Here is a 26,248-nt window from a genome sequence, read left to right as displayed (position 1 = left end):
GCCTACGCTTGCCCCCCTTAGCACCAAAGAGGAAACGAGGACACTGCGTGGGCTGGCGCCCGCCTGGTCTTGATCGTCATGGCTTGCGTCATAGGGGACCTCGCGAGGTACCCCTTGCCTTGATCTCTCCGCCCCCTCGCAAGCCTTCCTAGTGAGGCCGCTCCTAAGGAGGCCTTGTGTCGTCCACCCCGCGAGGCTTGGCCCCTCGCGAGGGTCTTGAGAGTTGGTTGATGAAGACGGGCCGTACTGGGCCACTGGTTGAGCCACGCAGCAGGCCGCAGGCAGGCAAGTCTGGGGACCCCAGTTCCCAGAACGCCGACAGTAGCCCCCGGACCCAAGGCGTGCTCGGACTTGGCTTAGCAGCGAAGCCAAAGGGCAAGTGTGGAGCGTCGCAGGGCCCAACAGCTCGCAACCTTGGGCGACGCGTGGCGACTGATTGGACGTGGGCGTCTTCGCTTCCCACGCTACCTCGGCAATAGCCCTACTGACAAAAGGCTGGCGTGGACAAGGCTTGCCTTCATTGCTCTCCTTCTCCTTGCTCCAGATCTCCTTCCTCGCTTCCTCGCTTCCGAAATCTCCAGATCCACTGCACTCCTTCCCTTTCAGCGAGTGATGGTGCCCCGCAAGGTCAAGGTTGATGCACTGCCGACTTGGTATGCGCTGGCCCTGGACGCCCCCAATGTGTCGGAGAAGAATCTCGTCGCTACGCGCCTGATGCCGGCGGTGGAGGGCAGCGAGAAGGGGGAGACTGAACTCCAAGTTGGCTCCGCCGAGTCGGAGGCTAAGGGGAGCACCTTCTACCCCTTCTTCACGAACACCATCGTCGCAGGCCTGGTTCCTCCCTTCTCCGACTTCTTCTATGCCGTCCTTCGCCATTACAGGTTGCAGGCCCTTCATCTCCATCCCAACTCCGTTCTCCTCTTGTCGATATTCGCCTACTACTGCAGGGCGCATGTTGGGGTGATGCCGTCGGTGGCTCTGTTGCGCCACTTCTTCTCTCTCCGAATTAACGGCGACCACACCTTGGCGTGCACCAACTTCATCGCATACGGCAAGGCCAACATGATCTCAAAGGCCGGGAAGAGGGCCGAAAACTTCTGGAGAAAGTGGGTCATGGTGGATGCCAAGTGCGTCCACCCCCGGTTGACACTGCCAATGGAGGCGCCCCAGCCTGACGAAGGGTGGTCTCGCGCGAAGCTTGCTGACGATCGGGCGAAGTTGGTGCTGGAGAAGATGAACACCGACTTGAAGTCGGGCAACATGAAGGCGGCGAAGCTGACGGGGGCCAGGCTCCTGAGGGAGTTCCTGATGTAGCGGGTGGCTCCGCTTCAGGCGCACTCGCACCCCTTATGGATTCTTGGGGATGCAGACGACAAGCTCCGCCAGAATCCGGTGGCCCTGGCTGACGATGAACTGGCCTCAGCTCTTCGCCTCTTGATTGGAGATGACCAGGAGTGTCCGGAGGGTGCCCCCGCCCCCTTGTTCCTCCGTGAGGACTGGGCTCAGGTGGTGGCTGTTATGCCCACCTTTGATGGGCGCGGCCTAGTGCCGGCGGCGCCTCCTGTGGCCCAGGGGGCAATGGCACCGATGGACGTGTGTTCGGGTGACTCCCACCGAGGAGGATAGAAGGAAGAAGAAGAGGAGCGCGACTCGGAGGCGACCTTTGAGGGGACGGGGAGACCTCTCCCCCGTGTAGGGCCAACATCCTCCGTACCTTGCCAGACGACGACGAGGCCGATGCCATGCGGGAGGAGGAGGATCCGCCTGCGATCCCGAAGAAGGACAGGTCGGCGTTGATCTCCCGAGAGGCTGCTTCTGCCCAGGCGCCACCTGGAGCCGCCTCCAGCCCTTCTGCTGTGCGCTCTTCCGCTCCTGGACATCTTGCAGCTGCGCCCCGGGCCACGAGGCTCTCGGGCTTCAAGCTCGGCAAGAGGTCAGTGAACTATGCCACGGTTGACCAGTAAGTGTTCGCGCCCCATCTTGTACTTGATTATGCTACCGGAGCTTGACGTTCTCCATCGGTTGGTTAGGCCCCCGCTTGTGGCGAAGAAGAGGAAGGGGGACACGGTGACCCCGCCTGGGGCAGGCTCATCTGCCACGGCCGCTCCTTCATCTGTGGGGAGGGAAGGCGATGATGTTCGCACCTCTCCCGCCCGGTCATCCTCGCGAGGCCCGGAGGAGCGCCCTGGCGGGGTGCCAGCCCCCATGGCCCCGCTGGCTCCGGAGGTGCCGGTGCCTGACGCTGCTACTGAGGTAGCCAAGGCTCAGGAGCCCCCAGTCTCCCAAGCCGTGGTTATGCTGTCGCCTCCTCAACCTGCACCGTTGGTTCCAGGTTCTTCTGCCTCCTCGGATGTCTTGGAGCGTGCCCTCTCCGGGATGGTCCAGCTACAATAAGACCTCCAAGGCACTGACTCCCACCTGGTAGCCAGGCGACTGGAGCTGGTCTCCGGCTGGCTTCATTCTGACGCCTCTATCTGAGCGGCACTGAGGCGGGCCGCGACAACTTCTGAGGAGGAGAAGCAGGCCGCCACCAAGGCCGCAGCTGCTCGCGAGGCGGCATTGAAGGATGCCGCGACCGCCCGGGACCACTGCAAGGCACTGGAGGCCGGGCTGCAGGGTTTGCATGACGAGCACGCCAAAGAAGTTCGCGACCGTCAGGTGAAGGAGGAGAATATGAAGGCTCGGGAGGACGCCATCAGGGACCGCGACACCGAGCTGATGCGGCTAGCGGAGTCACTGCTGCTGAAGCTATGAAGAGCCAGGTGGAAGCCTTGTTGGGGAAGTTCTGCGCCTTCGCTCCTGTGCCCACGGCAGGCGGTGCTGCTGATCCTGCGGCTTCGAGCGACGCCACCACAGGGGTGGAGTCTCCGGCGGGCGACGACGATGTCCAAGGGTGACGGCTTATTTCCTGCTTAATTCCTGCAACATGCACCATGCCTCGTGGAGGCATTTAAACTTGCGTTTGGTATTGCGAAGACAATCATGGTTTGTAATATTTGCTCCGGGATTTGCTTCGAGATTTTGCAGTTTCCTTCCTATTTGCTTTATGTTTTACGTTGGCAGAGCCCGGCCCCACGCATACCTCGATCGCCGTTGGCCATGACCGGATCACCAGGACGGGACCAAGGAGTGAGGGGCTACATGACAAGTTAGGCTCCTGAGTCACGATGCTCAGGAGTCCCCCTTGACGCTCAAACAGCAAATAGGGATGGAACGTAGGAGTAGATCTGGCGTTCTACATTGGCAGAGCCCGACCCCGTGCATACCTCAACCGCCGTTGGCCCCGACCGGATCACCAGGACGGGACCAAGGAGTGAGGGGCTACGTGACCAGTTAGGCTCCTGAGTCGCGATGCTCAGGAGTCCCCCTTGAAGTCCAAACGATCTTCATACCTTGGCTCTGCTGAGGGAGGGGCGCGCGACGACCAGGTTCGGAGGGCCTGGCTGGGTGGTGTATGCTCGAGCGTTGCCCGGGCACAGCCCCCGTGTCCAGCCCCCTCGCGCGATGCTCTCGAGGGGAGGTGTTGTGATGAGGCCGGACACTGAGCTCTGGGCTCCCTAAGGTTGATACGGCCGCTGGCCGCCCTCAGTTGTTTATCACCAGCGCAGAGCATAGCGCTTCCGTATGTGTACGGGCATAGCCGCTCCTCGGCAGTGTCATCAGCCAGCACGGAGCATGGTGCTTCCACTGGTGCGTGGGAGGGGGGGCCCTCCGGGAGGGCCCCCTAGGGAGTGTACAGCCCCGCCCTGACACGTGGCTTGCACGGCAGGGCTAGACGAGGTGTATCTGGGCACTCGTGAGCTAGCGTGGGACTCATGAGGCCCTACCTCAAGGTGGGTTGCACCTGGTCATGGGTCTTGGACAGCTGAGTGTTCTTGCGAGATGGTTAGGTATAGGTGCTCTACGTCCTCAGGTCCCGGCCCTCGAGCGAGCTCAGCCGCTGCTGGTATGCCAGGTCATGATGCCGTGGTCAAGGCCAGGGGGTGAGGGATGGAGAGCCAGTAAGAGATCCTGAGTCGCGATGCTCAGGAGCCCCCCTTTTAACGCGCAAGTGAATTGCATGATAACGGGGCGGACCCATGGTGGGTGGCAGGTGATGATCACAGGCAGGTTAGGCATGAAAGGCAAATCAGCTTAGGTAAATGCAGAATGGATACATGCCACTGGGTCAGGCCCAAGCGGCTTGGGGATGATGCAGCCCGAGGGGCGTCCCAGCATGGTAAACTGAAGACATAAGAAAAAAGGGATACATGCCGCAGGGACGGACCCACACGGCCTGGGAATGATGCAGCCCTGAGGGCGCTCCCAGCTGAAATGAACTTGTAAGAAGTCACCTGGTACTATTTGTCGGCATTCTGGGAACGGGGGTACCCAGACTTGCCTGCCTGCAGCCTGCGGTGTAGCTTAGGGAGTGGCCCAGTACGTCCCATCTTCATCAACACATACTCAAGACCCTCGCGTGGGGCCAAGCCTCGCGGGGCGGACGACAGGAGGCTTCCTTGGGCACAACCTCGTCAGGCTGGCTCACGAGGAGGCGAAGAGATCAAGGCGGGGTACCTCACGAGGTGCCCATGACGCAAGCCATGACGACCAAGGCCAGGCGGGCGCCAGGCGGGCGCCGGCCTGCGCAGAGTCCTTGTTTCCTCTTTGGTGCAAAGGGGGCAAGCGCAGGCAGGAGTATGAAGCAAAGGCAACCATTTCGGTGCAACTAGACCAAGACCAGCAGGACGACAGGATGGAGGTCATCGTGGAGCCCAAGCCGGCGTCACCGTCAGGGTCTTTGGCAGGCGAGGACCGACTTTAGTCAGGATAACTGTACTAGATGTTCCCCTTCAAAATGGCCAATTGTTGGCGCCCTTCCCGCTCAATATTTGGGAAGAGGCCCAGGGCCTCCCTCTATAAATAGAGCTAGCCACCGGAGAGAGGGGGGAGAAAGAAGGAGGAGAGGAGATTTTGGGTAGACTAGAGAGAGAGAGGCGACTGAACTCACCCAAGCAGTTCATCGCGCCAGCCAAGAACAGCCCCTCACGAGGCTATTATTCCTTGTACTGTTCATCATCAGCCCCTGAGGCAACCCACCACACCACAAACTGGAGTAGGGTATTACACCACAATGGTCGCCTGAACCAGTATAAATCTCGTGTCCCTTGTGTTGTTCTTCGTGTAGTTTAGATCCTTGCGAGGCGATGAGACGTGGGTAGGCAGGAGTTGTGATCTCCGCGTGCACCCCAGAGTTTGAACCTTGAGGGTCTGCCGGAACCCGAAATCCGACATTGTTGTAGAGGGGGGGGGGGTTGGAGCGGCTGAAGATGCGCGGTGAAGAGGTCGACCCTCACGAGTCGCCAGGGTCCTGAGCCTCGGGAGGCTCTCGGGGTCCGGGTGGTTCCTTGAGGACCGTCTCCATCTCCGCCAGGACCGTGTGATGCCTAGCCTCCTGAGCCGCCAGAATGCTCCGCAGGTGACGCTGGAAGGTGGAAGCCGCATTTGGCAGGCCGAAAGGCATGCGAACGTAGCTGTGCGGAGGACCCTCGCAGCGTCCCGCGCGCGAAGGCCAGAAGCGCTCCTGAGATGTGGCTCGGTTGAGCCCTGGGACGTCTATGCAGACACGCAGCACGCCATCCTCACCTGGATGGGGGGCCACACCAGGCAAGCAGCGGTCGCCGTGCATGGCTATTGCTTCCTGAAGCTTCAGGGTGGCCTTGTTGATGAACTCCTGAACGTTGGGCTTTCCATGCCCTGTGCCTTCCTGAGGGAAACGTGCCGCGAAGCACGCCTCCAAGTGGTGCCCGAGCGCCTCCCTCGTGATGTTGGCAAAGTCCGAGGCCCTCCAGAAGAGATCCGCCATGCCCTGCCCAAGGAGGGCGCCGGGCGCACCTTCCTATGCGATGGAAGGAGGCGCCCCTTGCACGGGCGCTGATCCTAACGCGACACCTCCTGAGATGCCAACCTCACGAGGCCTTGAGCTGAGCAGGGTCTTCTTCTTCTTGGGGACTACCTCAGGAGGGTTCTGTAGGACCTTGAGAAGAGGTGTCTAGAGGGGGGGTGATTGGACACTAAGTGACAAAGTTGCCGTTTTTAACTTCTTTAGGATTAAGTGGAGTTTAGGCACAAGTTTAACATTCACAATACATACAAGCAAGCATGCAAAGAGTATATGAGCAGCGGAAAGTAAAGCATGCAACTTGTAAGAATGTAAAGGGAAGGGTTTTGGAGGATTCAAACGCAATTGGAGACACGGATGTTTTTGTCGTGGTTCCGATAGGTGGTGCTATCGTACATCCACGTTGTTGGAGACTTCAACCAACGAAGGATAAGGGTTGCGCGAGTCCACGGAGGGCTCCACCCACGAAGGGTCCACGAAGAAGCAACCTTGTCTATCCCACCATGGCCGTCGCCCACGAAGGACTTGCCTCACTAGCGGTAGATCTTCACGAAGTAGGCAATCTACTTGCCCTTACAAACTCCTTGGTTCAACTCCACAATCTTGTCGGAGGCTCCCAAGTGACACCTAGCCAATCTAGGAGACACCACTCTCCAAGAAGTAACAAATGGTGCATTGATGATGAACTCCTTGCTCTTGTGCTTCAAATGATAGTCTCCCCAACACTCAACTCTCTCTCATAGGATTTGGATCTGGTGGAAAGAAGATTTGAGTGGAAAGCAACTTGGGGAAGGCTAGAGATCAAGATTCATATGGTAGGAATGGAATATCTTGGCCTCAACACATGAGTAGGTGGTTCTCTCTCAGAACTGGTAAGTTGGAAGTGTAGGTTTGTTCTGATGGCTCTCTCCACGAATGAAGAGGAGGTGGAGGGGTATATATAGCCTCCACACAAAATCTAACCATTACACACAATTTACCAAACTCGGTGGGACCGAATCGAGAAACTCGGTCGGACCGATTTAGCAAATCTAGTGACCGTTAGGATTTTTGGTGGGACCGACATGCAACTCGGTAGGACTGATATGATTAGGGTTAGGGCATAATGTAATCTCGGTGAGACTGATTACGCAAACTCGGTGAGACCGATTTTGGTAATTAGCTAACCAGAGAGTTGGTCAAGTAAACTCGGTGGGACCAATTACTCAAACTCGGTGGAACCGATTTTCGTAATAAGTTAACCAGAGAGTTTGCATTGTAATCTCGGTAGTACCGATTGCTCACACTCGGTGAGACCGATTTTGGTAATGGACATACACAGAGAGATTACAATCCCATCTTGGTGAGACCGAGATCCCTATCGGTGAGACCGATTTGTCTAGGGTTTGTGGCAGTGGCTATGACATCTGAACTCGGTGGCGCCGGATAGAAAGAATCGGTGGGGCTGAGTTTGACTTTAGGTTTAGGTCATATGTGTGGAAGTGGGAAAGTAGTTGAGGATTTTGGAGCATATCACTAAGCACTGTGGAGCAAGAAACTCATTAAGCAACACCTCATCCCTTCTTGATAGTATTGGCTTTTCCTACAGACTCAATGTGATCTTGGATCACTAAAATATAAAATGAAGAGTCTTGAGCTTGAAGCTTGAGCCAATCCTTTGTCCTTAGCATCTTGAAGGAGTTCCCACATCCTTAGTCCATGCCACTCCGTTTTTGAACTTATCTAAAACATACTAGATAAAAGTGTTAGTCCAACAAGAGATATGTTGACACTAATTACCAAAACCACCTAGGGAGCACTTGTGCTTTCAATCTCCCCCTTTTTGGTAATTGATGACAACATACATCAAAGCTTTAGATAAAGATATAAAGAATAGCAAGTAAAGCTTTGGAAATATATGTAACAAGCATAGACTCCCCCTACATGTATGCAATTATGTGAATATGGAATATAGAAGCACGTGAGAGCAAAACCATGATAGAGCAGGCAATGTGTTACATGTATCTTGGCCATATGCATCAGAGCAAAGAAAATTGAAGAAAATACATTCATGCCCATGAGTCATTCTTGCAAATAGTATGTACATCAGCAAGAATTCCTCATACACATGATTGTGATGCATATACTTACCTTGTAGTCTTGAGTTGGCTTAGGATGGAATGAACTTGCGTAAACAAGGTTAGATAACACAAGTACATCTACTAGCCAGAGCAAAGAGAAGAAACCACAAGAATACCAAGACTGGGATGACATGCAGAGAGTGAGTACTAAGTACCACATTGGATTAGACATGTCCCCAAGAGTAAAGATATGCAATGAATTTAAATGATTTCTTTCCCTTAGATGCTCCCCCTGAATCTAGCATGGGATACTGGGAGAAGATAGGGAACAGAAAATCAGAGCTGAAAGATATAATTGAACAGAGCTAATGCAAATAAGCACATATGAACATGTCTTTCCCCTCAAGAAGACATGTGGCATCTCTCCTCTTGAACACCAAGCATCTGGGATCCTTGAGAAATACTTTCTACTTGAGTATTCTCTCCCCCTGGAGATCTCTTTCTCCACTTGTGGAAGTAATGCTCTCTCCCTTTTGGAAGTGATAAGCTTTTATATGATCTCTCTAAGTGATAAGCTTTGATGTGATCTCTCTCTCCCCCTTTGACATCAATTTCCAAGAAGGGTTTGATCCTTGAGTCACAGCACAAAGCATTTATATAAATGTGATGCTTGTAGAGGACAAGATTCATTGAGTGGAGCTGGATCAGAAGAAACACAGAATAAGTGGCAAACTGTTTTTCTTGTTGTGAAATCGGTGGCACCGAGTGGTATGCTTCGATTGTACTGAAAGGATTCGGTTGGACCGAAAACAACAAATCGGTGAAACCGAGTTCATCACAGAGAAAACATTTGTCACCTCAGCTCACTAGACTAGTAAGATCTCACAAAGATTTGCAAGGAATTTACTGAATGATATGCAATGAATTGGATGCAGAAAATGCAGAGCAAACAGAAAGAAATCTAGATGAAGTTTTTTTCTTGAAAAGGGGAAACAAATATGCATGAGACAAATGCAAAAACACAGAAAAGAACACAAGAGAACTTCAACTAGAGATGGTCGGCGACAAAGTCACCTATGTTAGAGTATATTGACTTAGGAGTCAAGTGAGATCACTTGATCATAGGTCATACTCATCGTTTAAGCTCAAAATGGGGTTACCATTTTTCGTTTAAGCATCTTTATGTATTCACATCTTGTCGAGTTGCTTTAGCTCATGTCTCGGAGTAAAGCTTCTCTAAGATGGAATAACATACCTTGGTTGGTGGTGTTGAACATGTAGTTGAACTTGTGTGGGTTGCTCAAGGTTGATGTAGCTCATAAAGAATTGGGAGCACCACTTGGAATTTGATTCCATCTACCTACATGGGTTAATTCTTGCAAGGAAGAGCACTTGTGTATCCAAAAATGACAATCATGAAGCTCAACATAGAATTTGTCAAAGGATATGTTCGAATGGTTCCGTGCTTCCTTGTCTTCAACCACCATAGTGTAGAAACTTGGTGATGTAGAGATTGCTCAAGATGTGAGTAGATAACAATCTCATGGAATTAGATTCATCCAAGTACCTACATGGGTTAGATAACATGCAAGGTGCAAGTATATCCAAGATATAAGATTATCATCATAAGAGAAATATCAAGGATTAGTCATAAGCTCATGTCTTGCATGTATCCAATGGAGTTCCTACTCCAAGTTTGAAGCATCAGTGATGTTCAATTCTCCTCTTAACCTGCAAAACACTTTCTCATCAAGAGGTTTAGTAAATATATCCGCTAATTGCTTTTCGGTGCGAACATGCTTAAGATTAATGTCACCCTTAGCAACATGATCTCGAATGAAATGATGACGAACTTCAATATGCTTAGTTAGAGAATGTTGTATGGGATTATGACCAATTTTAATAGAACTTTCATTGTCACAAAGCAATGGAACATGTTTCACATATATCCCATAATCATTCAGAGTTTGGGTCATCCAAAGTAATTGAGCACAACATGAACCAGCGGCAATGTATTCCGCTTCGGCGGTGGATAAGGATACCGAGTTTTGTTTCTTGGAGGACCAAGACACAAGAGATCTACCAAGAAATTGACAAGTACCCGAAGTGGACTTTCTATCAACCTTGTCTCCGGCATAGTCCAAGTCGGAGTAGCCAACAAGATTGAAAGAGGTCCTCTTAGGATACCAAATGCCAAAATTTGGTGTATGGATTAAGTATCTCACTATCCTTTTCACGACCTTAAGATGACATTCTTTAGGAGCAGCTTGATATCGTGCACACATGCACACACTTAGCATGATATCGGGACGTGAAGCACATAGATATAACAATGAACCAATCATAGAGCGATAAACCTTTTGATCAACCGGTTCACCATCTTTGGTCAAGTCAAGATGTCCACCAGTAGGCATGGGTGTAGTCATACCTTTGCATTCTTGCATATTGAACTTCTTGAATAGGTCCTTGGTGTACTTCGTTTGAGAGACAAAGGTACCTTCCTTAGTTTGCTTGATTTGCAAACCAAGAAAGAATTTGAGTTCACTCATCATAGACATCTCAAACTTCTCCGACATTAGCTTCCCAAACTTTTCACTAAAATGAGGGTTAGTTGAACCAAATATAACATCATCAACATAGATTTGGCACACAAATAGTTCTCCATTAACCCTTTTAGTAAAAAGTGGAATCAATTTTCCCAATTTCAAAGCCTTTTTCAATGAGGAACTTGGTCAAGCATTTATACCACGCTCTAGGAGCTTGTTTAAGACCATAAAGGGCTTTGTGAAGTTTGTAAACATGATTTGGTTTCTTAGGATTGACAAAGCCGAGAGGTTGCTTAACATAAACTTCCTCCTCTATTTCACCATTTAGAAAAGCACTTTTAATGTCCATTTGGTACAAGGTGATATCATGATGATTAGCATAGGCAAGTAAGATGTGAATGGATTCAAGTCTAGCAACGGGAGCATAAGTCTCACCATAGTCCATACCTTCGACTTGTGTGTAGCCTTGGGCGACGAGACATGCTTTGTTGCGAACTACTTGTCCATCTTCATCTTGCTTGTTGCGAAACATCCATTTGGTACCGATGATGTTGTGGTTGTTGTCGGGCTTCTCAACCAATGTCCAAACTTGGTTCCTCTCAAAGTTGTGTAGCTCTTCATGCAAAGCATTTATCCAATCCAGATCTTCCAATGCTTCTTCGACCTTCATAGGTTCAATGCTAGAGATGAAAGAATAGTTTTCACAAAAGTTAGCTAAATGAGTTTTAGAGCGAGTGATTCTCCCGGTTTGAATATCAGTGTAGATTTGCTCGACGGGGTGGTCTTTAGCAATTCTTGCTCGAACTCGTGAAAGATTTTGCTTGGTTCTTCGTTGAACTTCTTCTTCATCTTGTTCTTTTGCTTGGCCTTCTTCATTGTTGGCGTTGTCGTTCTCTTGTCGTGGTGGAGAAGAAGGTTGTTGACATTCATCTTGATGCACTTCCTCATTTTCTTCATCTTGGTGTGTCCCACTTGTGGATGCTTCCGTATCAACTCTTGGTTCACCTTGTCGTGAAGTAGAAGCTTCCACTTGGACGGACGAGGTACTCTCCTTCACCTCCGTTGGACGGACCTTGCCAATAGACAAGTCTTGGATTGCTTCCGAAGGATATTTGTCTCCTACATCAATTGGCAATTGCTCTACTTGCGAGCCTTTAGATTCATCAAACTTCACATCTACCGTCTCTTCAACCTTTCGGGTGAAATTGTTGTAGACATGGTAAGTGTGAGAGTTTGAGCCATAACCTAGTAGGAAACCTTCATGAGACTTAGGAGCAAATTTAGAATGACGATGCTTATCAAGAATGTAGCACTTTGAGCCGAATACTCGAAAGTATCCAACTTGGGGTTTGTTACCGGTGAGGAGCTCGTATGCCGTCTTGCCGAGTAGCTTGTGAAGATACAAGCGATTTGTTGCATGACAAGCTGTCTCAACCGCTTCTGCCCAAAAGTGCTTCGGTGTCTTGTAGTCATCAAGCATCGTTCTCGCCATTTCGATGAGCGTCCGGTTCTTCCTCTCAACAAATCCATTTTGTTGAGGTGTGTACGTAGCCGAGAACTCGTGTGAAATCTCTTCTTCGTCAAGAAAGGTGTCCACGTTTGCGTTCTTGAACTCCGTTTCGTTGTCGCTGCGAACCTTCTTGATCTTCACTTCAAACTGATTTTGAGCCTTCCTGGCAAAGTTTTTGAAGATCTTTTGGACCTGCAATTTATCATCGAGAAAGAACACCCACGTAAATCTTGAAAAATCATCAACTATAACTAGACCAAAAGAATTTCCACCGAGACTCTTGTAAGCGTTGGGACCAAAAAGATCCATGTGAAGTAGCTCAAGTGGCCTCCTTGTGGTCATGATGTTTTTCACGGGATGCCTTCCTCCAACCTGTTTACCTGCTTGACAAGCACTACAAAGTCTATCCTTATCAAATATGACATCGTTAACACCAAGGATATGATTCCCTTTAATAAGCTTGTCAAGGTTTCTCATGCCAACGTGACCTAGTCGTCTATGCCATAACCAACCTTTTGAGGATTTAGCAATGAAGCGAGTTTTAGGTTGAGCCTTTTTAGAGAAATCAACAATGTAAAGATCACCTCTACGCATACCGGTAAAGACCATTTTATGATTGTCTCGACGAAACACTTGGCAATCTACTTCAGTAAATAGGACATTGAAACTGAAATCAGCAAGTCTAGATACTGAAAGTAAGTTGTAGCCAAGAGATTCAACGAGCATAACATTCTGAATGGAGCTATCATGTGAGATGGCCACCTTACCGAGGCCAACCACCTTACCCTTTGACTTGTCACCGAAAGTGACATACTTTCGAGGACTATCATTTTCAGCAAGCTCATGAAACATGTCTTTATCTCCGGTCATGTGATCGGTACATCCACTGTCAAGAACCCATTCCTTTCCTCCTGACATATATCCCCGAAGATTTGCCATAAGACCAAAATGTCTCATTGCATCGTCAAGATCAAAATCACTATCATCATCCTCATCATAGTATCCATGTTCAACATCATCATGTGGTGGATCAAGTCCTAGAGAGGGTAATTCATTAGAGTGAGTTTGACAATGATCTTGCTTATGAATTCTTATAGCTTCGGAAATAATATCACCAATAATTCCAACATCTCCTTTGGCATGCATAAGGTTTGTAAGTTCAAATAGACGATCACCAAACATAGGATCACTAGTATTCATCTTACTCAAGGCAATAGACTTATGGAGAATTTCATCTAGATTTTTCAAGGAATAATTTGGAAAGCGTTCCTCAAGAAATTTCCATATAGTGTAGGCACACTCAAGAGTAGGCAAGTTTCTAATTAAGTTTCTAGGCAAGCCTCTAGTGATAAGATTAACAGTTCTAAGATTCCTAATCATATCAATTGATTCATCAAGAGTAGGATGCATAGGATCAACATGAGGTGCACAAGGGCTAGCAATGTACTTGTTCAAATGATATTGATTGAAAATTACAAGCATCTCATTTTTCCACTCATGAAAATACTCTCCATCAAGTATAGGCACTCTATGTTTAAGACTCCCCAAAGTAGACTCATCCATCTTCCTCCAATGGTGATTAAACCAAGGCAATGGAGACCAATGCTCTGATACCACTTGTAGGACCTTGAGAAGAGGTGTCTAGAGGGGGGTGATTAGACACTAAGTGACAAAGTTGCAGTTTTTAACTTCTTAAGGTTTAGGTGGAGTTTAGGCACAAGTTTAACATTCACAATACATAACAAGCAAGCATGCAACGAGTATATGAGCAGCGAAAAGTAAAGCATGCAACTTGTAAGAATGTAAAGGGAAGGGTTTTGGAGGATTCAAACGCAATTGGAGACACGGATGTTTTTGTCGTGGTTCCGATAGGTGGTGCTGTCGTACATCCACGTTGATGGAGACTTCAACCCATGAAGGGTAACGGTTGCACGAGTCCACGGAGGGCTCCACCCATGAAGGGTCCACGAAGAAGCAACCTTGTCTATCCCACCATGGCCGTCGCCCACGAAGGACTTGCCTCACTAGCGGTAGATCTTCACGAAGTAGGCGATCTGCTTGCCCTTACAAACTCCTTGGTTCAACTCCACAATCTTGTTGGAGGCTCCCAAGTGACACCTAGCCAATCTAGGAGACACCACTCTCCAAGAAGTAACAAATGGTGCGTTGATGATGAACTCCCTGCTCTTGTGCTTCAAATGATAGTCTCCCCAACACTCAACTCTCTCTCATAGTATTTGGATCTGGTGGAAAGAAGATTTGAGTGGAAAGCAACTTGGGGAAGGCTAGAGATCAAGATTCATATGGTAGGAATGGAATATCTTGGCCTCAACACATGAGTAGGTGGTTCTCTCTCAGAACTGGTAAGTTGGAAGTGTAGGTTTGTTCCCATGGCTCTCTCCATGAATGAAGAGGAGGTGGAGGGGTATATATAGCCTTCACACAAAATCTAACCGTTACACACAATTTACCAAACTCGGTGGGACCGAATCGAGAAACTCAGTCGGACCGATTTAGCAAATCTAGTGACCGTTAGGATTTTTGGTGGGACCGACATGCAACTCGGTAGGACCGATATGATTAGGGTTAGGGCATAAAGTAATCTTGGTGAGACTGATTACGCAAACTCGGTGAGACCGATTTTGGTAATTAGCTAACCAGAGAGTTGGTCAGGTAAACTCGGTGGGACCGATTACTCAAACTCGGTGGGACCGATTTTGGTAATAAGTTAACTAGAGAGTTTGCATTGTAATCTCAGTAGTACCGATTGCTCAAACTCGGTGAGACTGATTTTGGTAATGGACATACACAGAGAGATTGCAATCCCATCTCGGTGAGACCAAGATCCCTATCCGTGATACCGATTTGTCTAGGGTTTGTGGCAGTGGCTATGACATCTGAACTCGGTGGCGCCGGATATAAAGAATCGGTGGGGCCGAGTTTGACTTTATGTTTAGGTCATATGTGTGGAAGTGGGAAAGTAGTTGAGGATTTTGGAGCATATCACTAAGCACTGTGGAGCAAGAAACTCATTAAGCAACACCTCATCCCTTCTTGATAGTATTGGCTTTTCCTACAGACTCAATGTGATCTTGGATCACTAAAATATAAAATGAAGAGTCTTGAGCTTGAAGATTGAGCCAATCCTTTGTCCTTAGCATCTTGAAGGAGTTCCCACATCCTTAGTCCATGCCACTCCATTTTTGAACTTATCTGAAACATACTAGATAAAAGTGTTAGTCCAACAAGAGATATGTTGACATTAATTACCAAAATCACCTAGAGAGCACTTGTGCTTTCAGGTTCTCGCCCTTGCTGTCTGGGTCCTCGATCGATGTAGCTTGGAAGGCACACTTGAGGGAGCACACCGCATCTCTCTCTTCGCAGGGGACCGTGATGATTCCGCCGCTTCCTGGCATCTTGAGGATGTTGTAGCCGTGGTGGGTCACCACCATGAACTTGGCCAGGGCTGGATACCCGAGGATGGCATTATACGGCAGGTGGCACACTTGGACCACCTAAGCGGGCGTGTGTGCTACGTCTTGAGCTTGCGTTGGTTTTCCTTGAACAGGAAAGGGTGATGCAGCAATAGTAGCGTAAGTATTTCCCTCAGTTTTTGAGAACCAAGGTATCAATCCAGTAGGAGGCTCCTCAAAATTTCCATGCACCTACACAAACAAACAAAGAACTCGCAACCAACGCAATAAAGGGGTTGTCAATCCCTTCATAGCCACTTGCGAAAGTGAGATCTAATAGAGATAGTATGATAAGATAGATAAATATATTTTTCGTATTTTATAATATAGATGCAAATAAAAGTAGGTTCAAAGCTTATATGATAAAAGATAGACCTAGGGGCCATAGGTTTCACTAGTGGCTTCTCTCAAGATAGCATAAGTATTACGGTGGGTGAACAAATTACTGTCGAGCAATTGATAGAAAAGATAATTATGAGATTATCTAGGCATGATCATGTATATAGGCATCACGTCCATAACAAGTAGACCGACTCCGGCCTGCATCTACTACTATTACTCCACACATCGACCGCTATCCAGCATGCATCTAGAGTATTAAGTTCATAAGACAGAGTAACGCATTAAGAAAGATGACATGATGTAGAGGGATAAACTCAAGCAATAAGATATAAACCCCATCTTTTTATCCTCAATGGCAACAATACAATATGTGCCTTGCAGCCCTTTCTGTCACTGGGTAAGGACACCGCAAGATTGAACCCAAAGCTAAGCACTTCTCCCATGACAAGAAAGATCAATCTAGTAGGCCAAACCAAACTGATAATTCGAAGAGACTTGCAAAGATAACTCAATCATACATAAAAGAATTAAGAGGAGATTCAAATATTTCTCATAGATAAACTTGATCATAAACCCACAATTCATCGGATCTCGACAAACACACCGCAAAAAGAGTTTACATCGAATAGATCTCCATAAGAGAGGGGGAGAACATTGTATTGAGATCCGAAAAGAGAGAAGAAGCCATCTAGCTATAACTATGGACCCGAAGGTCTGTGGTAAACTACTCACAACTCATCGGAGGGGCTATGGTGTTGATGTAGAAGCCCTCCGTGGTCGATTCCCCCTCCGGCGGAGCGCCGACGAAGGCTCCAAGATGGGATCTTGCGGATACAGAAGGTTACAACAGTGGAAGTTGTTTTTCGTTGGCTCCCTGGATGTTTTCAGGGTACGTAGGTATATATAGGAGGAATAAGTACATCGGTGGCCGCTCGTGGGGCCCAGGAGACAGGGGGCGCGCCCTCCTATCTCCTGGTCGCCTCAATTGCTTCTTGACTTGCACTACAAGTCCTCTGGATCACGTTCGTTCCAAAAACCACGCTCCCGAAGGTTTCATTCAGTTTGGACTCCGTTTGATATTCCTTTTCTTCAAAATACTGAAATAGGCAAAAAACAACAATACGGCCTGGGCCTCCGGTTAGTAGGTTAGTCCCAAAAATGATATAAATGTGTAAAATAAAGCCCATAAACATCCAAAAGGGGTAATATAATAGCATGGAACAATAAAAAATTATAGATACGTTGGAGACGTATCAAGCATGCCCAAGCTTAATTCCTGCTCGACCTCGAGTAGGTAAATGATAAAAACAGAATTTTTGATCTAGAATGCTACCTAGCATAATTCTCAATGTAATTTTCTTTATTGTGGCATGAATTTTCAGATCCAAATGATTCAAAATAAAAGTTCATATTGATAAAAGAAATAGTAATACTTCAAGCACACTAATCAAAGCAATCATGTCTTCTCAAAATAACATGGCTAAAGAAAGTTCATCCCTACAAAATCATGTAGTTAGGCTATGCTTCATTTTCGTCACACAAAGATGTTCCCAAATTCTACACCCCGATGACAAGCCAAGCAATTGTTTCGTACTTAAATAATCTCAAACTTTTTCAACCTTCACGCAATACATGAGCGTGAGCCATGGATATAGCACTATGGGTGGAATAAAATATGATGACGGGGATTGTGTGGAGAAGACAAAAAAAGGAGAAAGTCTCACATTGACGAGGATAATCAACATGCTATGGAGATGCCCATCAATTGATGTCAACATGAGGAGTAGGGATTGCCATGCAGTGGATGCACTAGAGATACAAATGAATGCTCAACAAAAGAAAACTAGTGGGTGTGCATCCAACTTGCTTGCTCACGAAGACCTAGGGCATTTGAGGAAGCCCATTGTAGGAATATACAAGCCAAGTTCTATAATGAAAAATTCCCACTAGTATATGAAAGTGACAACATATGAGACTCACTATATGAAAAACATGGTGCCACTTTGAAGCACAAGTGTGGAAAAAGAGCTAGTAACATTGCCCCTTTTTATTTATTTTCTTATTTTCTTTTCTTTTTTCTTTTTTTTCTTTTTTTCTTCTTTTCTTTTCCCTTTTTTGTTTCTTTGGCCTTTCTTTTTTTTGGCCTTTTTTGGGACAATGTTCTAATAATGATGATCATCACACTTTTATTGATTACAACATATGAATTACAACTCGAAACTAGAACAAGATATGAATCTATATGAATGCCTCCGGCGGTGTACAGGGATGGTGCAATGAATCAAGAGTGACATGTATGAAAAATTATGCATGGTGGATTTGCCACAAATACGATGTCAACTACATGATCATGCAATGGCAATATGACAAAAGTAATGTATGTCATGATGATGATGAACGGAACGGTGGAAAGTTGCATGGCAATATATCTCGGAATGGCTATGGAAATGCCATAATAGGTAGGTATGGTGGCTGTTTTGAGGAAGATATAAGGAGGATTATGTGTGATAGAGCGTATCATATCACGGGGTTTGGATGCACCGGCGAAGTTTGCACCAACTCTCAAGGTGAGAAAGGGCAATGCACGGTACCCAAGAGGCTAGCAATGGTGGAAAGGTAAAAGTGTGTATAATCAATGGACTCAACATTAGTCAAAAGAACTCATATACTTATTGCAAAAATTTAGAAGTCATCAAAAATCAAGCACTACGCGCATGCTCCTAGAGGGATAGATTGGTAGGAAAATACCATCGCTCGTCCTCGACCGCCACTCGTAATGATGCACAAGCCAGGTACACTTCATGTTTCAAATTTGTTACACAACTTTAACCATACGTGCATGCTACGGGACTTGCTAACTTCAACAAAAGCATTCTTTAAATTTATAATCACCCAACTAGCATGACTTTAATATCACTACCTCCATATCTCAAAACAATTATCAAGTATCAAATTGATTATAGCATCCAATTCACTTCCTATGATAGTTTTTATTATACCCAACTTGGATGCCTACCATTCTAGGACCAATTTATAACCATAGAAAATACCATCCTGTTCTAAAAGACTCTCAAAATAATATAAGTTAAGCATGATAGACTAGCAATTTCTACAAAATTAGGCCATCGCCGTGCTCTAAAAGATATAAGTGAAGCACTAGAGCAAAAACTATCAAGCTCAAAAGATATAAGTGAAGCACATAGCATATTCTAATAAATTCTAATCAAGTAGGCCTCTCCCAAAAGGTGTGTACAGCAAGGATGATTGTGGAAAACTAAAAATCAAAGACTAATATAATACACGATTCTCCAAGCAAAACACATATCATGTGGCGAATAAAAATATAGCTCCAAGTAAAGTTAGCAACGAACGACGACAAAAGAGGGGATGCCTTGGGCATCCCCAAGCTTAGGATTTTGGCTATTCTTGAATATCTTGGGGTGCCATGGGCATCCCTAAGCTTAGGCTCTTGCCACTCCTTATTCCATAGTCCATCAAATCTTTACCCAAAACTTGAAAACTTCACAACACAAAACTCAACAGGAAATCTTATAAGCTCTGTTAGTGAAAGAAAACAAAACCACCACATAAGGTACTGTAATGAACTCATTATTTATTTATTTTGGTGTTAAACTACTGTATTCCAAGTTCTCTATGGTTCATACCACTTAATACTAGCCATAGATGCATCAAAATAAGCAAACAACACACGAAAAACAGAATCTTTCAAAAACAGAATAGTCTGTAGCAATCTGTAAATAACGCAAACTTCTGGAACTTTAAAAATCCTACCACAATAAGAAGTCCTAGGCAATTTTTCTATTGATCAGCAGCAAAAAGAATCAACGCAAAAGCAGGTTTCTATGATTTAACAAAACTAATTTCATGCGCACAAAGTTTCTGTTTTTCAGCAGAATCAACTTAACTATCACCATAGGTTATCCTATAGGTTCTACTTGGCACAAACACTAATTAAAACATAAAAACACATCTAAACAGAAGGTAGATGCAAAATTTATTACTAAATAGAGACAAAACAAAAAACACAAATAAATTTGGGTTGCCTCCCAACTAGCGCTATCGTTTAATGCCCCTAGCTAGGCATAAAGCGAAGATATATCTAAGTAGTGCCATCTTTGGCACTCAATTCATAAGTAGCTCGCATGATAGATTCATAAGGTAATTTGACTTTCTTTCTTAGAAAATGCTCCATGCCTTTCTTTAATGGAAATTGGAATCTAATATTCCCTTCCTTCATATCAATAATCGCGCCAATCGTTCTAAGGAAAGGTCTACCAAGAATAATAGGGCAAGAGAGATTGCAATCTATATCAAGAACGATAAAATCTACGGGCACCAAATTTCTATTTGCAACAATGAGAACATCATTGATCCTTACCATTGGCTTTTTAATGGTGGAATCCGCAAGGTGCAAATTTAAAGAGCAATCATCAAGATCATGGAAACCTAGAATATCACATAAATTTTTTGGAATCGTGGAAACACTAGCACCCCAATCACACAAAGCAAAACACTCATGATCTTTAATTATAATCTATATAGTAGGTTCCCACTCATCATTAAGTTTTCTAGGTATAGAAACTTCCAAATTAAGTTTTTCATCATAAGATTGCATCAAGGCATCAATGATATGTATGGTAAAAGCTTTATTTTGACTATAAGCATGAGGAGAATTAACAACGGATTGCAACAAGGAAATACAACCTTCTAAAGAACAATTATCATAATCAAATTCCTTGAAATCCGAGATAGTGGGTTCAATGCTATTTAAAGTCATGACCTCTCCACTCCCACTTTTACCAAATTTAGCATCAAGATCTAAAAACTCCGAATTCTTGGGACGCCTTCTAACTAAAGTTGACTCATCTCCAGTCCCATTATTATGAAGATTCATATTGCAAAACAAAGATCTAACAGGGGACACATCAATAACTTTAAGATCTCCATCATTATTTTCATGGAAACTAGAAGAACACGCCTTCACAAAGCAATCTTTCTTAGCACGCAATCTAGCGGTTCTTTCCTTGCACTCATCAATGGAAATTCTCATGGCTTTGAGAGACTCATTGATATCATGCTTAGGAGGAGTAGATCTAAGTTTAAGAGAATCAACATCAAGCGAAAGTCTATCAACGTTCCTAGCCAAAATCATCAACTTTGAGCAATTTTTCTTCAAGCAAAGCATTAAAATTCTTTTGAGAAATCATAAATTGTTACACACTATTCTCAAAATCAGAGGGCATCTTATTAAAATTACCATAAGGATTATTGTAGGAATTTCCATAATTATTAGAGGAATTACTAGGGAATGGTCTAGAATTAAAGTTTCCTCTATAAGCATTGTTTCCAAAACAATTCCTACCAACAAAATTCACATCCAAAGATTCATTATTATTCTCAATCAAAGTAGACAAAGGCATATCATTAGGATCAAGAGGAGTTTTTCTAGTAGCAAACAACTTCATAAGTTCATCCATCTTTCCACTCAAAACATTGATTTCTTCTATAGCATGCACTTTTTTACTAGAAGATCTTTCGGTGTGCCATTGAGAATAATTATCCATAATGTTATCAAGAAGTTCTGTAGCATCTCCTAACGTGATTTCCATAAACGTGCCTCCCACAGCCGAATCTAAAAGATTTCTAGAAGCAAAGTTCAAACCGGCATAAAATTTTTGTATGATCATCCATTAATTCAAACCATGAGTAGGGCAATTGCGAATCATCAATTTCATTCTTTCCCAAGATTGGGAAACATGCTCATGATCAAGTTGTTTAAAATTCATAATATCGTTCCTAAGAGTGATAATCTTAGTGGGAGGAAATTATTTAGAGATAAAAGCATCTTTGCACTTATTCCAAGAACCAATACTATTTTTAGGCAAAGACGAAAACCAAACTTTAGCACGATCTCTAAGTGAAAACGGAAATAACTTCAATTTAACAATATCATTATCCGTATCTTTCTTCTTTTGCATATCACACAAATCAACAAAGTTGTTTAGATGAGTAGCAACATCTTCACGAGGAAGGCCGGCGAATTGATCTTTCATAACAAGATTCAGCAAAGCAGTATTGATTTCACAAGACTCAACATCATTGAGAGGAGCAATCGGAGTACTAAGGAAATCATTATTATTGGTATTGGAGAAATCACACAATTTGGTATTATCTTGCACCATGGCAACAAGTAATCCAACACACAAGCAAACAGAAAAAGGCAAGTGAAAAAGAGAGAAGAGATTGGGAAAGAGAGGGAAAATAAAACGGCAAGGGTGAAGTGGGGGAGAGGAAAACGAGAGGCAAATGGCAAATAATGTAAATGCGAGGGAGATGAGTTTGTGATGGGTACTTGGTATGTCTTGACTTGACCAAAGACCTCCCCGGCAACGGCGCCAGAAATCCTTCTTGCTACGTCTTGAGCTTGCGTTGGTTTTCCTTGAAGAGGAAAGGGTGATGCAACAATAGTAGCATAAGTATTTCCCTCGGTTTTGAGAACCAAGGTATCAATCCAGTAGGAGGCTCCCCAAAAGTCCCATGCACCTACAAAAACAAACAAAGAACTCGCAACCAACACAATAAAGGGGTTGTCAATCCCTTCACGGCCACTTGCGAAAGTGAGATCTGATAGAGATAGTATGATAAGATAAATATATTTTTGGTATTTAATAATATAGATGCAAAAAGTAAAGATGCAAATAAAAGTAGATTGAAAGCTTATATGATAAAAGATATACCCGGGGGCCATAGGTTTCACTAGTGGCTTCTCTCAAGATAGCATAAGTATTACGGTGGGTGAACAAATTACTGTCGAGCAATTGATAGAAAAGCGAATAATTATGAGATTATCTATGCATGATTGTGTATATAGGCATCACGTCCGTGACAAGTAGACCGACTCCTGCCTGCATCTACTACTATTACTCCACACATCGACCGCTATCTAGCATGCATCTAGAGTATTAAGTTCATAAGAACAGAGTAACACATTAAGAAAGATGACATGATGTAGAGGGATAAACTCAAGCAATATGATATAAACCCCACCTTTTTATCCTCGATGGCAACAATTCAATACGTGCCTTGCAACCCTTTCTGTAACTGGGTAAGGACACCACAAGATTGAACCCAAAGCTAAGCACTTTTCCCATGGCAAGAAAGATCAATCTAGTAGGCCAAACCAAACTAATAATTCGAAGAGACTTGCAAAGATAACTCAATCATACATAAAAGAATTCAGAGGAGATTCAAATATTTCTCATAGATAAACTTGATCATAAACCCACAATTCATCGGATCTCGACAAACACACCGCAAAAAGAGTTTACATCGAATAGATCTCCACAAGAGAGGGGGAGAACATTGTATTGAGATCCAAAAAGAGAGAAGAAGCCATCTAGCTAATAACTATGGACCCGAAGGTCTGTGGGAAACTACTCACAACTCATCGGAGGGGCTATGGTATTGATGTAGAAGCCCTCCATGGTCGATTCCCCCTCCGGCGGAGCACCGACGATGGCTCCAAGATGGGATCTCGCGGATACAGAAGGTTACGGCGGTGGAAATTGTTTTTTGTTGGCTCCCTGGATGTTTTCGGGGTACGTAGGTATATATAGGAGGAAGAAGTATGTCGGTGGCCGTTCGTGGGGCCCAGGAGACAGGGGCGCGCCCAGGAGGTGTGGGCGCGCCCTCCTATCTCCTAGCCGCCTCGATTGCTTCTTCACTTGTACTCCAAGTCCAGTAGATCACGTTCATTCCAAAAATCACGCTCCCGAAGGTTTCATTCCGTTTGGACTCCGTTTGATATTCCTTTTCTTCGAAATACTGAAATAGGCAAAAAAAACAGCAATACGGGCTGGGCCTCCGGTTAGTAGGTTAGTCCCAAAAATGATATAAATGTGTAAAATAAATCCCATAAACATCCAAAAGGGGTAATATAATAGCATGGAACAATCAAAAATTATAGATATGTTGGAGACGTATCAGTGTGTCCTTGAGCTTGGGGAGGACTGCATTCACTCGCGAGCGAACTGCTTGAAGATGCGCTGAGAGGCTGGGGCCTGAGCTCCGCCCAAGATCTAAGCGATAGCACGCGGTTCCTGGAAGCCCCCAGCCCCCTCGTCTTGATGATGGTCGTCATTCTTCTCAGCGGCGGCGGTAGAGGAGGAAGGCCTGCGCTGCCCTGCGGGTGGTCTTCGTGAGGCTGATCCCTCTAGGCACCCTCGCGAGGCTAGTTCTGTCAGGGATCCTCGCAAGGTCGATCGCGCCACTCCTGGCGAGGGCCATGGTCGTCCCATCGTCCTCCGCCACATCCTCCTCCTCGGCCGTAGCCCCGGTCGTTGCGCTTGGGGCGTCGACCAAAGCATCTTTCTCGAACGGCCCTGAGCTCCTGGCATTTGTTGGTGTTGTGGGTGTGGAGGTTGTGGTAGGCGCAGAACGGTCGGCTACCCTTGGACGACTCCGGCTGGTCCTTGCAGTGCTTCATGTCTGGTTCTGCTGCAAGCACGGCCGCTCCCTTGCACTTAACGTCCTTGGCCTTGGTCTTCTTTTCCTCCAACTCAGCAGCTGGAATCTCGGGGAGGGGGAGGCGTCCCTCCTCAGCCCTTGCGCACTTGGTCGCCAGGTTGAACAGATCCAGGGATGTGCACAGCTCCTCGTGGATGGCGAGATCCTCCTTCATCTTGACATCATACACACCATCAGAGAACGATGAGATGATGGCCTCGTTCATCACCTTGGGGATCTTGAGGTGGGCGCTGTTGAAGCTGGATGTATTTCTGCAGGGTCTCCCCAGGCCGTTGCTTGATGCGGCACAGGTCACTCGCGGCTGGGGGGCGGTCGCGAGTGCCCTGGAAGTTGGCGATGAAGCGGTTGCGCATCTCATCCCAGGAGGAGATCGAGCCGGGAGGCAGATTCAGGAGCCACGTGCGGGCACCGTCCTTGAGTGCCATGGGAAACTAGTTCGCCATGACCTTCTCGTCTCCGTTGGCCGCCTCGATGCCTAGCTCGTAGAGCTGCAAGAACTCCGCGGGGTCGGCGGTGCCATCGTAGCGAGGAGGCAGGTCCGGCTTGAACTTGCCCGTCCAAGCGACGCTACGCAGCTCGGTGGTGAAGGCACGACAACTTGCTGTGGTTACCGGGGCCCTTTGCTTACGCGGAGCTTGGTATTGATGGTACTCGCGCACCGCCGCCAAGGGCAGTACGGGGTCTTGGCACGCTGGTGCAGGGATGCGGTCTTGTCGGGCCGGGGCAAGGAGCACGGGGGCTCCTTCTTGAGGCCGAGGGATTTCTTGGCAGCTTCTTTCGTGTCGCGCGGGTGCTGGATGCGGCTGGTCGCGTCCAGGGGTCGCGCGCCTTGGAGCCAGGGTGCCATCTTGGGGCGGAGGTGGTGGAGGCGCTCCCTGAGCCGCGTCGCCCATGCCTGGTGGAGGGCGAGGTAGCGAGAGGGACAGCGCGGGAGAGCCCCCTGCGGTGCTGACGAGCTCGGTGATGCAAGCGAGCCATTCTTCGTATAGGTCATCGACGGGGCAGTAGTGCAGGAGCTCACGTGTCAGGAGCAATGCGGCCTGCACGTCCGTGAGGGAGCGACGAGCGTGAGACGACGAACCAGCTGGGGTCAGCGACGGAGTGGCGGTGCGGCCTTCCCGTCGCACCGTGGGGTGCAGTGAAGATGCTTGTTGCTCGTTCCCTGCCGTGCCGGTGGCGGCGTTGGCGGCAGGTGAAGGAGAACGACCAGGAGGCCCGCCGACAGGAGCCATATGGGCGACGCGAGCGGCGAGAGCAGCCCGGCGCTCAGCGCGGGCTCGGCGAGCGTCCGACATGGATGCGACGAAGCAATGGGACGCAGATCAGCAGAGCAAGACTCTGGTGCACCCCTACCTGGTGCGCCAAATGTCGGATATCAGGTTCTGGAAAAACCCTTAAGGTTCGAACACTCGGGTGCGCACAAAGATTTCCTCCTACTGAATCTTGCTCTCAGCCTTGCCACGATCCCTAAGCTAGATCGATGAACTCACAGCACATGAGACACAAGATTTATACAGGTTCGGGGCCACCGTCATGGTGTAATACCCTACTCTTGTGTGTGGTGGTGGATTGCCTCTTGGGCTGATGATGAACAGTACAGGGGAAGAACAGCCTCCCGAGGAGAGGTGTTCTTGTGGTGGTGTGGTGCTCTGCTTCGGAAGGATTCGATCCGTCTCTGGATGAGATGCCCTGCCTACTGTGGTGGCTAGCTCTATTTATAGAGGCCCTGGTTCTCTTCCCAAATATTGAGCGGGAAGGGTTCCAATAATGACCATTTTGAAAGGGGACAACTAGTACAAGCTATATTGACTAAAGGTGGTCTTTGCCTGTAAAGGTGCTGGTGGTGACGCCGTCTTGGGCTCCACGGTGACCTCCGTCCTGCTGTC

Source organism: Triticum aestivum, chromosome 6B, assembly GCF_018294505.1.
Source record: "Triticum aestivum cultivar Chinese Spring chromosome 6B, IWGSC CS RefSeq v2.1, whole genome shotgun sequence".
Lineage (NCBI taxonomy): Eukaryota > Viridiplantae > Streptophyta > Magnoliopsida > Poales > Poaceae > Triticum > Triticum aestivum.
This window is presented reverse-complemented; position numbering follows the sequence as displayed.